The sequence below is a fragment of the Arachis ipaensis genome, chromosome B7, assembly GCF_059453495.1.
Source record: "Arachis ipaensis isolate K30076 ecotype BB chromosome B7, ASM5945349v1, whole genome shotgun sequence".
In the NCBI taxonomy this organism is placed as follows: Eukaryota; Viridiplantae; Streptophyta; class Magnoliopsida; order Fabales; family Fabaceae; genus Arachis; species Arachis ipaensis.
The window spans coordinates 92,910,430-92,928,188 of NC_142442.1; the positions used below are offsets into that span (position 1 = coordinate 92,910,430).

The 17,759-nt window shown below is 38.7% G+C and overlaps 1 non-coding gene across 1 annotated transcript; it reads right to left on the reverse strand.

Annotated features, from left to right (window-relative positions):
- Positions 1–10,541: 10,541 nt before the first annotated feature.
- LOC148553379 (small nucleolar RNA R71) lies at positions 10,542–10,649 on the reverse strand. The gene has a single exon (XR_015892760.1). It is a non-coding gene; the product is annotated as a small nucleolar RNA R71 (small nucleolar RNA).
- Positions 10,650–17,759: the final 7,110 nt, after the last annotated feature.

The window sequence follows — 17,759 nt, forward strand, 5'->3', positions numbered from 1 at the left end:
TGTAAACCCTAGTAACTAGTTTAGTATAAATAGGACTTTTTACTATTGTATTAGACATCTTTGATCAGTTTTATGCTATCTTAGACTTTCATGGGGGCTGGCCATTCGGCCATGCCTAAACCATTATCACTTATGTATTTTCATACGGTAGAGTTTCTGCACTCCATAGATTAAGGTGTGGAGCTCTGCTGTTCCTCAAAGATTAATGCAAAGTACTACTGTTTTTCTATTCAATTCAACTTATTCCGCTTCTAAGATATTCATTCGCACTTCAACCTGAATGTGATGAACGTGACAATCATCATCATTCCCCACGAACGCGTGCCTGACAACCACTTCCGTTCCACCTTAGATTGAATGAGTATCTCTTGGATCTCTTAATCAGAATCTTCGTGGTATAAGCTAGATTGATGGCGGCATTCATGAGAGTCCGAAAAGTCTAAACCTTGTCTGTGGTATTCCGAGTAGGACTCTGGAATTGAATGACTGTGACGACACTACAAGAAAACACGTTTTTTGCCACGCTTTTAAAGCGTGGCGAAAAGCTCAAAAAAGCGTGGCGATAGCTTTTCGCCACGCTTTTTGAGCTACCGCCACGCTTTTGAAAGGGTGACCTATCAAAGGGTGGCGGTTGCTCTATCGCCACGCTTTTTGCAGCCTATTGCCACGCTTTTTGTTTGCCACGCTTTTTTACAAACTGCCACTTGTAAAAGCGTGGCTATAGGTGGGAAATACGGCCACGCTTTTAAAGCGTGGCGATAGGCAGAGATATGGCCACGCTGTAAAAGCGTGGCGATAGGGTAGATCTGGCCACACTTTTCAAGCGTGACAGTAGACCAAATACGGCCACGCTGTAAAAGCGTGGCGATAGGGTAGATCTGGCCACGCTTTTTAAGCGTGACAGTAGACCAAATATGGCCACGCTTTTAAAGCGTGGCGAAAGCATGGTAGTAGAGGAGATTTGGCCACGCTTGAAAAACGTGGCGAAAAAGCTTAGATACAGCCACGCTTCCTAAGCGTGGCAATAGACAGAGATATGGCCGTATGGCCACGTTTTTAAAGCGTGGCGAAAAAGATGGTCAGTAACCTAATTCCCTTTTTAATCTTCATAAATATATAAAACCTAATATGAATTCATAGATAATTTTATAATTTAGTCAATAACCAATTATCAAGTAATCCAACTTTCATAAAATTGTCACCAAAATAAGTGTGTGATCACATAACAACATACACTAACAAAATACCAAAAGTGAAAATCATAACTACTCATGAATTCCTAATACATGAATTAGAATTCCTAATCAAAGTCATCTTCAAAATACCAAAAGTGTGAAATTCCTAATACATGAATTAGAATTCCTAATCAAAGTCTTCTTGTACTTCATGCATCATCATTGCAAGGTAAATTGTTTTGACCTGTGCCCTGCAAAATAAAAAACACAAATGAACAACTACAAATTGATTTGGCTTTCCTGGCCAGAGCACCCCAAAATCCATTCTCGGACTCATTCAGGTTCTTCATGGAAGTATATTCATAGGCTCTTGAATCCTATATTTACAAGTAATACCATTTTGAATAATCAGAATGGTGCACTAAAAAGAATGCGAGTTTAAGAGAAGCAAAGAGAATGTAGGCATATGCTAAACAAGCATCTTCAATCTTCAATGCATTTATATAACATATTCAAAAAAACAGAAAATGCATAATATTTTCAGTAGATGTACGTTATTTTCATCTGCTTTTTGAGCATGACAAGCTTGGAACTATAATTATGCGGACATCATCAAAGCAACTAAACAGCAGGCAGAAGCTTTAACATGTAGACTAATATCTAAATGGAAGAAGTCATCAAATGTATTACAGACATAAACAATCATAGTAGAAAAATACAGACATACACAAAAATATTACACTCTAAAAGACTAGAGACATTACTGGTAACAACAAATTTAAAAAGAAATTTGTGACGAATTAGTTCTTACCCTTATAAATTGAAAGATGCTATGAAAAATAAAAAACTATATAATTTTATAAAAAAATAGAATGACATTATAATTATAAATATAAATAAATGATATAAAGGGAAAAGGAAGAACAGTGGAATGTGGATGTATGTGCTCCAATTTATGTGGCGTGGAAAAAAAAAGGAAACAAGAAAAAAAGAAAAAAGAATAATGAAAGTTTTATGTTCAGTGTGGATGAAGCTACTACTTTGGTCCAGGCTCCACACCTTAAAACTAAGCAATAAACTGCAAAATCTGTGACTAATGGCAGAGAAGACTGAGTAGGGAACGACAGAGACGAAGGCACCAGCAGGGAGGAAGGACCAAAGCCAAAACAGTGGAACCTCTTCAAACTTGTTCTTCTTCTCTCTCAATAGCTTCAGTGTTGTTATTGCTTGTTACTGCAAAAATAATACTTCCAATGTTATTCTATATATTTTCAGGCTTTTTTTTTATAAAAGAAAAGAAAAGGACGTGTGTACTATACTTGAATTAACAATAGACAATATAATAATAGTGCATGATTGAGAAATGCAAATACAAATTCAAATGGCTGTTCAGAATTTCAGATTATATTAGATAATGGCAACACAATGCAAGCATCAGAAACCACATCAAAGTAGGCACACAATGTTTTCTATCACAAACAAATGTATAACCTCAATCTCTTAGAATTAGCAGAAATCCTTCTCACTGAAAACATCAATTTAATTTCTATTTACTTTCAGATATCCAATGTTTTAGGCCACAGTCCCATGTGCTTTTATACAATGTGAAATTAATTTAATTATTTACTTAATAGTGAAAAGAAAATGAAAAACAAGATCCATGAATAATTGTTGCAAAAGAATCCAAGTACAATTGCATGATCACACAACAATTTCCCAATGCCAAGCAAATTTAGGCAAACACCCCCCCAAAAGAATCCAAGAATGAACATCATATATGCATGCATAGAAAGTGAGCAGAAGAGGAAATGCAAATTGAGAAATCAGCAGCAGCCAATGATTAAGGATGTAATGAGCATGAATGCATAATAAGCACAAAGAATCTCAACAAGGAAACGAGTTGCTAACACATGGCACAAAGCAGCAACACTTAATAAACAGCAGCAGTAAATAGCATGTTTCCCAGGTTCAAGCAAGCACCAAACAGAATTCATATGACTTAACCAGTTCCACAAACTGAAATCATTGCAGTTCATATAATATGGACCAAGCAACAAGCAGAGCAGAACTCAGCAACAACAAACCAAGAAAAATTTATGAAACAGTAACACTTCCACAGCATCTATTTTGGACAATGAAAAAAAATACAACAAACAGCAATCACAGGTCCAGAATTCAACACCAAAACAGCACAATAAACAAGTTCATCCAGGACAACTTTCAGAGGAAAGACAAATTCATTCCGAACAGCAGCAGTAAACAAAACAAAACCTACATCCACTAACCAGTCCAGATTCTCTAACCACCTAATTCAACTAAACTAAATTAATTGAACTAAACAAGCTAAACAGAATGAGCTAAACCAGATTAATCAAACAGAAATAAAATCAAATGAGATGAAAGGGGAACCTAGAAAGCAGAGAATTGGAGCAGGGGAAGGGAAGGAAAAACAGTAAAACAGGGTCTCGTAGTGGCTCTTAACAGAATCTTGGACAAGTGCCCCGAGAGTGCCATGCTGAAAAAGAATAAAGGTAACTAATTAGTTCAAATAAACGACATCATATCAAGTATTGATAAGTAAGACGATTGTATGAATATCTTAATATTTATTTATTCACAAAGTCACAATCCACCAATAGAAATGACATCATATAAAGTCAGTAACTTAAAATCTCTTTAGGGGAAAGCTAATAATAAATAAGGCCATTAGAGGTGAAAATACTGTTTAGGCAAAAGGCAACAAACAGTGAGAATTAATGGAATACCAAAACCAGCAAGAAAACACACTTTTTATGTGACTTCAGCATCTTTCATCAGAAGCGAGTTTTTATGCAAAGTGGAGAGAAGAATCCAAAACAAAATACAATTGACGCTAATAAGTAACGTTAAATAGTCCTAAAAACGGGACAGAAAGTTTGAACCATGTTAGATAACATTTATATTTAATAGAAATGAGTGACGTTAGTCCCTTTAAATGAGCACGGGAGTTTCAACCATATCATCTCACAGACGCACACACACACTGGCACATATAATCACTTAACAAGCATCAAGCGGAGAATTAAAAAGAAATAAAAAAAAATGCTAAGATGCTGGTCTTAACAATGCAACTGTTTTAGGCTCCCAGGCCACCATTGTATTATTCAAGACACACAAACAAAGTGATGATGAAATAATGCTCATTCATCATCGTCCATACAAATTAAGTAATACTCTTAACTTAAAAAACACTGATCCACCAAATAAAATTAAAATAAAAAACAACTAGTATAAAATTAATGTTTGGTTCTAGTCAACTTCTATAATTCGATTTATCAGCATAAAACATGGTTTTGACTTCAATCATTCACAACTGCACAAGGAAGAAGATAGATTTCACTCTTTCTGACACCAACACGAGTAAATTACAGAAGCCTTGTGTCTCACGTGGCTGAGACATTTCATTCATCATCATCAGCATTCATCATAGTAGGAAAAAGACCATGGAATCCATTATTACCCGCGAACAACATATATTAACAGTCAACATAAGATATCGAAAATCAAAGGAGAATATAGTGAATAGAGTGCACCTTTGTGGCTTTCTCATTCCAGAAAAAAACCACGTACGTCCACAGCATCGCAAGCAACGCGTCTTCAACATTATCATTTAACCAGGGACATGAAAATGAAAATGAAAAGGAACATGCAATCAGAGAGAACGAATCAGGGGAAAATGAAAATGAAAAGGGAAAGCCCTAAACGTAAAAACAACGGAAAAATCGAGAAAATAAAAAGAGGAAAATCGATCATACCTATGGAATTCGAGGGCTTGGAGGAGAAGAAGAGGGAGGAGCTTGCCGTCGCCCATGTTTGCTGGAGCTTGAAGGTAAACAGAGAGATCCTCACTGATTCGAAGAAGAACAAGAAAGAGAAGAAGGGTATGAAGATTACCAAGATGAAGAAGAAGTGGTTTCCATCAGTGACGAAGGCGAAGGCGAAGGGCGACGGGCGAAGGGCGACGGGCGACGGGCGAAGGGCGAAGGGCGAAGGGCGAAGGGCGAAGGGAGGAGCTCGGACGGCGAAGGGCGAAGGGCGAAGGGAGGAGCTCGGACGGCGAAGGGCGAAGGGCGAAGGGAGGAGCTCGGACGGCGAAGGGCGAATGCGAAGGGAGGAGCTCGGACGGCGAAGGGCGACGGGCGAAGGGAGAAGGGCGAAGGGAGGAGCTCTTCGATACAGGCGAGTAGGGTTAGTGGCTTCGAAGGGGAAAGAGAGATTAGGGTTGGGGACCGGGTTAGGGACCGGGTTGGGGGCCGGGTTTGGGCCGGGTTGGGAGCCGGGTCTGGGAGCCAGGTTTGGGTCAACCGGTTTGGCCCATCTCGCCACGCTTTCAAAACGTTATTCTTGCTCTCTACGGCCATGCTTTTGAAGCGTGGCAAAAAAGAAACTTTTGGCCACGCTTTTAAAGCGTGGCAAAAGTGTACCAGCATATAGCCACGTTTTCTAAGTGTGGCCGTAATGAAACCCTGTGGCCACGCTTTTAAAACGTCCTTGTTTCTATCTACGGCCACGCTTCAGAAAAAAAACGTAGCCTTTTCTGTAATCAATTGCCACCCTCACAAAAGCGTGGCCGTTGATCCTTTTCGCCACGCTTTTGAAGCGTGGCAAAAAAAAATGTGGCCAAATCTCTAATCTATCGCCACCCTCATAAAAGCGTGGCCATAGACCACTTATGGCCACGCTTTTGAAGCGTGGCAAGAAAAAAGCGTGGCCATAGGCCTTTTTTCTTGTAGTGCGAACTTCAAATTCGCGAGTGCTGGGCATAGTGACAGACGCAAAAGGAGGGTGAATCCTATTCCAGTATGATCGAGAACCTCAGATGATTAGCCGTGCTGTGACAGAGCATTTGGACCATTTTCACAAGAGGATGGGATGCAGCCATTGACAAGGGTGATGCCTCCAGACGATTAGCCATGCAGTGACAGCGCATCAGACCATTTTTCAGAGAGGATAAAAAGTAGCCATTGACAACGGTGATGTCCTTATATAAAGCCAGCCATGGAAATGAGTAAGACTGATTGGATGAAGACAGCAGGAAAGCAGAGGTTCAGAGGAACGAAAGCATCTCTATACACTTATCTGAAATTCTCACTAATGATATACATAAGTGTTTCTATCCTTATTTTCTATCTATTTATTATTTATGTTCGAAAACTCCATAACTATTTTATATCCGCCTGACTGAGATTTACAAGGTGACCATAGCTTGCTTTATACCAACAATCTCTGTGGGATCGACCCTTACTCACGTAAGGTTTATTACTTGGACGACCCAGTGCACTTGCTGGTTAGTTGTATCGAAGTTGTGAATGAAAAACGATTTATTAAGACGTGCGTACAGAGTTTCTGGCGCCGTTGCCTGAGATCACAGTTTCGTGCACCAAGTTTTTGGCGCCGTTGCGGGGGATTGTTCGAGTTTGAACAACTGACGGTTCATCTTGTTGCTTAGATTAGGTAATTTTCTTTTTGTTTTATTTTCAAAAATTTTTCAAAAACCTTTCAAAAATTTCTTATATATTTTCAAAAAAAAAAATATAAATCTTTTCAAAAATATATTTTTCTTCAGAATTTTTAAGAATGAATTCTAGAGTTTCATGAAGCATGTTGAAGCCTGGCTGGCTGTAAAGCCATATCTAATTCTTTTGGATAGGGGCTTCCAACCATCAGCATAGAGGCAAGTTAATTGGAATGTCAGCCGTGGCATGTCTGAGTTACATACTAAAGCTTGGCTGGCTATTAAGCCATGCCTAATGATGAGCGGATAATTTATACGCTTTTTGCCATTATTTTTAGTATGTTTTCAGTAGAATCTGGCTACTTTTAGGGATGTTTTCATTAGTTTTTAGGAAAAATTCATATTTCTGGACTTTACTATGAGTTGTGTGTTTTTCTGTAATTTCAGGTATTTTTCTGGCTGAAATTGAAGGAGTTGAGCAAAAATCTGATTCAGGCTGAAAAAGGACTGCTGATGCTGTTGGATTCTGACCTCCCTGCACTCAAAGTGGATTTTCTGGAGCTACAGAACTCAAAATGGCGCGCTTTTAATTGCGTTGGAAAGTAGACATCCAGGGCTTTCCAGAAATATATAATAGTCCATACTTTGCTCAAGGATAGATGACGTAAACTGGCGTTCAACGCCAGTTCTCTGCCCAATTCTGGCGTCCAGCGCCAGAAAAGGAATAAAAGTTGGAGTTCAACGCCAGAAATGGATCCAAACCTGCCGTTGAACGCCCAAGACAGCCTTATGCACGTGAATTGTTTAAGTCTCAGCCCAAGCACACACCAAGTGGGCCCCGGAAGTGGATTTATGCATCAATTACTTACTTCTGTAAACCCTAGTAGCTAGTTTATTATAAATAGGACTTTTTACTATTGTATTCGACATCTCATGACATTCAGATCAAAACTTTGTACTCTTTGACGACATGAGTCTCTAAACCCCATTGTTGGGGGTGAGGAGCTCTGCTGTGTCTCGATGAATTAATGCAAGTATTTCTATTTTCTATTCAAACATGCGTGTTCCTCTCTAAGATATCCATTCGCACCTAACTGTGGAGAAGGTGATGATCAGTGACACTCATCACCTTCCTCAACCCATGAACGTGTGCCTGACAACCACCTCCGTTCTACATCAGATTGAATGAATGTCTCTTAGATTTCTTAATCGGAATCTTCGTGGTGTAAGCTAGAATGATGGCGGCATTCAAGAGAATCCAGAAAGTCTAAACCTTGTCTGTGGTATTCCGAGTAGGATTCAGTGATTGAATGACTGTGACGAGCTTCAAACTCGCGAGTGCTGGGTGTTAGTGACAGACGCAAAAGGAGGGTGAATCCTATTCCAGCATGATCGAGAACCGACAGATGAATAGCCGTGCCGTGACAGGGTGCGTTGACCATTTTCACTGAGAGGAGGGGATGTAGCCACTGACAACGGTGATGCCCTTGCATAAAGCCAGCCATAGGAGGACGTGCATGCATGAATCAGAAGACAGAGGAAAGCAGAGATTCAGAACACAAAGCATCTCCAAAACCCCAACATATTCTCCATTACTGCATAACAAGTAACCTTTAATTCATGCTCTCTTGTTTATTCGCAATTCAACTGATAAATATAATTGACTTCCTGACTAAGAATTACAAGATAACCATAGATTGATTCAAACCAACAATCTCCGTGGGATTCTACCCTTACTCACGTAAGGTATTACTTGGACGACCCAGTGCACTTGCTGGTTAGTGGTACGCGTTGTGGAAAGTGTGATTCACAATTCATGCACCACCTAACCCTCGGATTGGAGCTTTAGACTAAGAATACAAGATTCCTGGAATTCATATTAAAAAAATTTTGAAATCCTTATTTTCTTTTTCCTATATGTTTTTTTGAAAAAAAAATATACAAAAATCCAAAAAAATAAAAAAATCATAAAAATAAAAAATATTTCATGTTTCTTGTTTGAGTCTTGAGTCAAGTTGAAAGTTTGGTGTCAATTGCATACTCATCTTGCATTTTTCGAAAAATTCATGCATTCATAGTGTTCTTCATGATCTTCAAGTTGTTCTTGGTAAATCTTCTTGTTTGATCTTGATGTTTTCATGTTTTGTGTCTTTTCTTATTTTTCATGTGCATTCTTGCATTCATAGTGTCTATACATGAAAATTTTTAAGTTTGGTGTCTTGCATGTTTTCTTTGCATTAAAAATTTTTCAAAAATAAGTTCTTGATGTTCATCTTGACATTCAAAGTGTTCTTGGTGTTCATCTTGACATTCATAGCATTCTTGCATGCATTCATTGTTTTGATCCAAAATTTTCATGCATTGAGTCTTTTTCATGTTTTTCCCTCTCATCATAAAAAAAATTCAAAAATAAAAAAAAACATCTTTCCCTTTTTCACTCATAAATTTCGAAAATTTGAGTTGACTTTTTCAAAACTTTTTAAAATCTAGTTGTTTTTATGAGTCAAATTAAATTTTCAATTTAAAAATCTTATCTTCTTCAAAATCTTTTTCAAAAATCAAATATTTTTCATTTTTCTTATTTATTTTCGAAAATTTTAAAAATATTTTTCAAAAATATTTTTCTTATCTTTATCTCCTAATTTTCGAAAATAACATCATCAATTAATGTTTTGATTCAAAAATTTCAAGTTTGTTACTTGCTTGTTAAGAAAGATTCAAACTTTGAGTTTTAGAATCATATCTTGTGATTTCTTGTGAATCAAGTCATTAATTGTGATTTTAAAAATCAAATCTTTTTCAAAACTAATTTCAATCACATCTTTTCAAAAATATCTCTTTATCTTATCTTTTTCAAAATTTGATTTTAAAATATCCTTTCTAACTTCTTATCTTCTCAAAATTGATTTTCAAATTTGTTTCAACTAACTAACTAACTTTTTGTTTGTTTCTTATCTTTTTCAAAACTACCTAACTAACTCTCTCTCTCTAATTTTTGAAAATATCTTCCCTCTTTTTCAAAATTTTTTTTTAATTAACTAATTATTTTAATTTTTGATTTTAATTCTCGAAAATTACTAACCTTTTTCAAAAACTATTTTCGAAAATCACTAACTCTTTTTCAAAAATTATTTTCGAAAATTCTCTCTCTCTCTTATCTCCTTCTATTTATTTATTCATCTACTAACACCTTTCTTCATCCCACATCTCTGCTCTCCTTACCCTTGTGTTTCTTTCTTTACATTACATTCTTTTCTTCTTCTACTCACACAGGGGAACCTCTATACCTATGGTAAAAAGGATCCCTATTATTATTTTTCTGTTCCCTTCTCCTTCATATGAGCAGGAGCAAGGATAAGAATATTCTTGTTGAAGCAGATCCAGAACCTGAAAGGACTCTGAAGAGGAAACTAAGAGAAGCTAAATTACAACAATCCAGCAAGCACCTTTCAGAAACTTTTGAACAGGAAGAGGAGATGGCAGCCGAAAATAATAATAATGCAAGGAGGATGCTTGGTGACTTTACTGCACCTAATTCCAATTTACATGGAAGAAGCATCTCCATTCCTGCCATTGGAGCAAACAATTTTGAGCTGAAACTTTAATTAGTTTCTCTGATGTAGTAGAACTGTAAGTTTCATGGACTTCCATCTGAAGATCCTTTTCAGTTCTTAACTGAATTCTTGCAGATCTGTGATACTGTTAAGACTAATGGAGTAGATCCTGAAGTCTACAGGCTCATGCTTTTCCCTTTTGCTGTGAGAGACAGAGCTAGAATATGGTTGGACTCTCAACCCAAAGATAGCCTAAACTCTTAGGATAAGCTGGTCAAGGCTTTCTTAGCCAAGTTCTTTCCTCCTCAAAAGCTGAGTAAGCTTAGAGTGGATGTTCAAACCTTCAGACAGAAAGAAGGTGAATCCCTCTATGAAGCTTGGGAGAGATACAAAGAACTGACCAAAAAGTGTCCTTCTGACATGCTTTCAGAATGGACCATCCTGGATATATTCTTTGATGGTCTATCTGAATTGGCTAAAATGTCATTGGATACTTCTGCAGGTGGATCCATTCACCTAAAGAAAACGCCTGCAGAAGCTCAAGAACTCATTGACATGGTTGCTAATAACCAATTCATGTACACTTCTGAGAGGAATCCTGTGAGTAATGGGACGCCTATGAAGAAGGGAGTTCTTGAAATTGATACTCTGAATGCCATAATGGCTCAGAATAAAATATTGACTCAGCAAGTCAATATGATTTCTCAAAGTCTGAATGGAATGTAAGCTGCATCCAACAGTACTCAAGAGGCATCTTCTGAAGAAGAAGCTTATGATCCTGAAAACCCTGCAATAGCAAAGGTGAATTACATAGGTGAACCTTATGGAAACACCTATAACCCCTCATGGAGAAATCACCCAAATCTCTCATGGAAGGATCAACAAAAGCCTCAACAAGGCTTTAATAATGGTGGAAGAAATAGGTTTAACAATAGTAAACCTTCTCCATCATCCACTCAGCAACAGACAGAGAACTCTGAACAAAATACCTCTAATTTAGCAAACTTAGTCTCTGATCTATCTAAGGCCACTGTGAGTTTCATGAATGAAACAAGGTCCTCCATTAGAAATTTGGAGGCACAAGTGGGCTAGCTGAGTAAAAGGATCACTGAAATCCCTCCTAGTACTCTCCCAAGCAATACAGAAGAAAATCCAAAAGGAGAGTGCAAGGCCATTGACATAGTCAACACGGCCGAACCTGGAGAGGAAGGGGAGGACGTGTTAGTAAAGGTTCAAGGCCTTTACATCCCTGCTGATTTCATAATCCTTGATACTGGGAAGGATGAGGATGAATCCATCATCCTTGGAAGACCTTTCCTAGCCACAGCAAGAGCTGTGATTGATGTTGACAGAGGTGAATTAGTCCTTCAATTGAATGAGGACTCCCTTGTGTTTACAACTCAAGGTTACCCTTCTGTAAACATGGAAAAGAGGCACAATAAGCTTCTCTCAAAACAGAGTCAACCAGAGCCCCCACAGTCAAACTCTAAGTTTGGTGTTGGGAAGTCTCAACAATGCTCTGAACATCTTTGAGGCTCCATGAGAGCCCACTGTCAAGCTATTGACATTAAAGAAGCGCTTGTTGGGAGGCAACCCAATTTTTATTTATCTAATTTTATTTTTCTTGTTCTTTCATGTTTTATTAGGTTCATGATCATGTGGAGTCACAAAATAAATATAAAAATTGAAAATGGAATCAAAAACATCATAAACGCCAGTAAGAAGCATCTGGCTGGCGTTCAACGCCAGAACAGAGCATGGTTCTGGTGCTGAACACCTAAAATGGGCAGCATCTGGGCATTTGAACGCCAGAATTGCACCCTGGAGGAGAGCTGGCGCTGAACGCCCAGAACAAGCATGGTTCTGGCGTTCAACGCTAGAAATGGGCGTTCAATGCCCAGAACAAGCACCAATCTGGCGCTGAACGCCCAGAGTTGTGTGCAAGGGCATTTTACATGCCTAATTTGGTGCAAGGTTGTAAATCCTTGAACACCTCAGGATCTGTGGACCCCCCACAGGATCCCCACCTACCTCCACTCACTTCTTCTCACCCATCTTTCACACAATCCCATAAACACTCTTCCCCAAAACTCTTCACCAATCACCTCAATCTCTCTTCCCTATAACCACTTCACCACTCACATCCATCCACTCTTCCCCATAAACCTACCTTATAAACCCCACCTACCTTCAAAATTCAAAATCAATTTCCCACCCAAAACCCACCCTTATGGCCGAACCTTACCCCCCTCCCTTCCCTATATAAAGCCCTCCATTCTTCTTCATTTTCACACAACACAACCCTCTCTTCCCCTTCTTGGCCGAATACACCCCTCCCCCCTCTCCTCCATATTTTCTTCTTCTTCTTCATCTATTCTTTCTTCTCTTGCTCAAGGGCGAGCAATATTCTAAGTTTGGTGTGATAAAAGCATAAGTTTTTTGTTTTTCCATTACCATTGATGGCACCCAAGACCGGAGAATCCTCTAGAAAAGGGAAAGGGAAGACAAAAGCTTCCACCTTCGAGTCATGGGAGATGGAAAGATTCATCTCCAAAGCTCATCAAGACCACTTCTATGATGTTGTGGTCAAGAAGAAGGTGATCCCCGAGGTCCCTTTCAAGCTCAAGAAGAATGAGTATCCAGAGATCCGACATGAAATCCAAAGAAGAGGTTAGGAAGTTCTAACAAACCCCATCCAACAAGTTGGCATCCTAATGGTTCAAGAGTTCTATGCCAATGCATGGATAAGTAAGAACCCAAACCCAAAGAATTATATTACAATGGTTCGGGGGAAATACTTAGATTTTAGTCCGGAAAATGTGAGGTTGGCGTTTAACTTGCCTATGATGCAAGGAGATGCACGCCCCTACACTAGAAGGGTCAACTTTAATCAAAGGTTGGACCAAGTCCTCATGGACATATGTGTGGAAGGAGCTCAATGGAAGATTGACTCCAAAGGCAAGACGGTTCAATTAAGAAGACTGGACCTCAAGCCTGTGGCTAGAGGATGGTTGGAGTTCATCCAACGCTCCATCATCCCCACTAGCAACCGATCTGAAGTTACTGTGGATCGGGCCATCATGATTCATAGCATCATGATTGGAGAGGAAGTAGAAGTTCATGAAGTCATCTCCCTTGAATTCTAGAAAATAGCCAAAAAGCCCTCTCCTGAGGCAAGGCTAGCTTTTCCTCATCTTATTTGCCATCTATGTTACTCAGCTGGAGCTTTCATAGAAGGAGACATTCCCATTGAGGAAGAGAAGCCCATCACTAAGAAAAGGATGGAGCAAGCAAGAGAGCCCATTCATGGATCTCAAGAGACGCATGAAGCTCATCACCATGAGATCCCAGAGATGCCTCAAATGCATTTTCCTCCACAAAACTATTGGGAGAAAATCAACACCTCCCTAGGAGAATTAAGTTCCAATATGGGACAATTAAGGGTGGAACATCAAGAGCACTCCATCATCCTTCATGAAATAAGAGAAGATCAAAAAGCAATGAGGGAGGAGCAACAAAGACAAGGAAGAGACATAGAAGAGCTCAAGGACATCATTGGTTCCTCAAGAAGGAAATGCCACCATCACTACGGTGGACTCATTCCTTGTTCTTATTTTCCGTTTTTCATTTTCTTAATGTTAAGTGCTTATCCATGTTTGTGTCTTATTACATGATCATTAGTAGTTAGTAACTATGTCTTAAAGTTATGAATGTCCTATGAACCCATCACCTCTCTTAAATGAAAACTGTTTTAATTCAAAAGAACAAGAAGTACATGATTTTCGAATTTATCCTTGAACTTAGTTTAATTATATTGATGTGGTGACAATAATTTTTGTTTTCTGAATGAATGCTTGAACAGTGCATATGTCTTTTAAAGTTGTTGTTTAAGAATGTTAAATATGTTGGCTCTTGAAAGAATGATGATAAGGAGACATGTTATTTGATAATCTGAAAAATCATAAAAATGATTCTTGAAGCAAGAAAAAGCAGCAAAGAACAAAGTTTGCAGAAAAAAAAAGGAGAAAAAAAATATAGGCGAAAAAAAAATAAAAAGAAAAAGCAAGCAGAAAAAGCCAAAAGCTCTTAAAACCAAGAGGCAAGAGCAAAAAGCCAATAACCCTTAAAACCAAAAGGCAAGGGTAAATAAAAAGGATCCCAAGGCTTTGAGCATTAGTGGATAGGAGGGCCTAAAGGAATAAAATCCTGGCCTAAGCGGCTAAACCAAGCTGTCCCTAACCATGTGCTTGTGGCGTGAAGGTGTCAAGTGAAAACTTGAGACTGAGCGGTTAAAGTCAAGGTCTAAAGCAAAAGAAGAGTGTGCTTAAGAACCCTGGACATCTCTAATTGGGGACTTTAGCAAAGCTGAGTCACAATCCGAAAAGGTTCACCCAATTATGTGTCTGTGGCATTTATGTATCCGGTGGTAATACTGGAAAACAAAGTGCTTAGGGCCACGGCCAAGACTCATAAAATAGCTGTGTTCAAGAATCATCATACTGAACTAGGAGAATCAATAACACTATCTGAACTCTGAGTTCCTATAGATGCCAATCATTTTGAACTTCAATGGATAAAGTGAGATGCCAAAACTATTCAAGAGACAAAAAGCTACAAGTCCCGCTCATTTAATTGGGGCTATGTTTCATTGATAGTTTGGAATTTATAGTATATTCTCTTCTTTTTATCCTATTTGATTTTTAGTTGCTTGGGGACAAGCAACAATTTAAGTTTGGTGTTGTGATGAGCGGATAATTTATACGCTTTTTGGCACTGTTTTTAGTATGTTTTTAGTAGAATCTGGTTACTTTTAGGGATGTTTTCATTAGTTTTTATGTTAAATTCACATTTCTGGACTTTACTATGAGTTTGTGTATTTTTCTATGATTTCAGGTATTTTCTGGCTGAAATTGAGGGACTTGAGCAAAAATCAGATTCAGAGGTTGAAGGAGGACTGCTGATGCTGTTGGATTCTGATCTCCCTGCACTCAAAGTAGATTTTCTGGAGCTACAGAACTCAAAATGGTGTGCTTCCAATTGCGTTGGAAAGTAGATATCCAGGGCTTTCCAGAAATATATAATAGTCCATATTTTGGCAGAGTTTAGACGACTTAAAAGGGCGTTTAACGCCAGTTCTACGCTGCTGTCTGGAGTTAAACGCCAGAAACACGTCACAAGCCAGAGTTGAACGCCAGAAATACGTTACAAACTGGCGTTCAACTCCAAGATTGACCTCTACACATGTAACATTCAAGCTCAGCCCAAGCACACACCAAGTGGGCCCCGGAAGTAGATTTATGCATCAATTACTTACTTCTGTAAACCCTAGTAACTAGTTTAGTATAAATAGGACTTTTTACTTTTGTATTAGACATCTTTGATCGGTTTTATGCTATCTTAGACTTTCATGGGGGCTGGCCATTCGGCCATGCTTGAACCATTATCACTTATGTATTTTCATATGGTAGAGTTTTTGCACTCAATAGATTAAGGTGTGGAGCTCTGCTGTTCCTCAAAGATTAATGCAAAGTACTACTGTTTTTCTATTCAATTCAACTTATTCCGCTTCTAAGATATTCATTCGTACTTCAACCTGAATGTGATGAACGTGACAATCATCATCATTCCCCCACGAACGCGTGCCTGACAACCACTTCCGTTCCACCTTAGATTGAATGAGTATCTCTTGGATCTCTTAATCAGAATCTTCGTGGTATAAGCTAGATTGATGGCGGCATTCATGAGAGTCCGGAAAGTCTAAACCTTGTCTGTGGTATTCCGTGTAGGACTCTGGAATTGAATGACTGTAACGAACTTCAAACTCGCGAGTGCTGGGCGTAGTGACAGACGCAAAAGGAGGGTGAATCCTATTCCAGTATGATCGAGAACCTCAGATGATTAGCCGTGCTGTGACAGAGCATTTGGACCATTTTCACAAGAGGATGGGATGCAGCCATTAACAAGGGTGATGCCTCCAGACTATTAGCCATGCAGTGACAGCGCATCAGACCATTTTCCAGAAAGGATAAAAAGTAGCCATTGACAACGGTGATGTCCTTACATAAAGCCAGCCATAGAAAGGAGTAAGACTGATTGGATGAAGACAGCAGGAAAGCAGAGGTTCAGAGGAACGAAAGCATCTCTGTACACTTATTTGAAATTCTCACCAATGATATACATAAGTGTTTCTATCCTTATTTTCTATCTATTTATTATTTATGTTCGAAAACTCCATAACTATTTTATATCCGCCTGACTGAGATTTACAAGGTGACCATAGCTTGCTTCATACCAACAATCTCCGTGGGATCGACCCTTACTCACGTAAGGTTTATTACTTGGACGACCCAGTGCACTTGCTGGTTAGTTGTATCGAAGTTGTGAATGAAAAACGATTTATTAAGACGTGCGTACAGAGTTTCTGGCGCCATTGCCTGAGATCACAATTTCGTGCACCATCCCTCAAAACTGTCCCTCCGCCATATGCCTTTTTACAGTTGGCATACAGATGCCTTAAATATAACCTATGCTCAATAAAAGGTTCCATCTAAGCAAAAACTTGCATCAAACCCTATAACAACAAAAACAACAGTATCCAGTATCATTATTCAATCAAAAAAAATAACGCAAGTAGAATGAAATAGTTAGAATCATAAGTCATATTATCTTTACTTTTTGTTGATCCAACATGAAAACCCATCTTCTTGATTTACCGATATCATCCAGCAACAACTCAAGGAACCATCCCCAGCTGTCCTTTGTTTCTGCCTCCACTGCTGCAACCGCAATTGGAAAATGATTGTCATTAGGATCCCTTCCTACTGCAACTAGCAGCTGTTGACCATGGTCCCCTTTCAAGTGACACCCGTCCACTCCTATAATCGACCTACAACCAGCCAAGAAGCCGTGCTTCACCGAATTGAGGCACATGTACATCCTCATAAATCTTGTTGGTGTGTTAAAGATGGCTTATCCACAATAATACTAAGCTTGGACCTCGGATTTGCCATTAAAATCTCAGCACAATAATCTCTCAATTTGGCATATTGTAGTATGGCCCTTCCATGCATTTTTTCTTTACTTTTCTCCTTGCCCAGTAAGCCTTTCCTACACTAACATTTGCCATGTACTTATCCTGAATTGTTTGAATAATAATGGCCAGCCACATCTCTTCTCCACGACTAATGTTGTTGACAATCTTTTTTTATATTTACTCACTAGAAGCAAACCTACCACTATAACTCTTCCCACAGGTATGCTTGCCCTTCATACTACTCTACACCTCAATTTGTCATTCTTCTTGTACCTAACGTCTCTCCCATTCAATAAGGCATGCTCCTTAATTGCTTCTTTAAACTGGGACAGTGATTTGAACTCAAAGCTAACCTTAAACTCATGCTCTCTACACATTTCTGCCTCATCATACTTAGGAAACCTTTTTTCCTTAATCATATCATCAGAATATCCCTCATAACTATCTATGTATTTAGTTTCATAACCATCAGAAATGTCTTCAACTTGTTCATCCATCTCTCC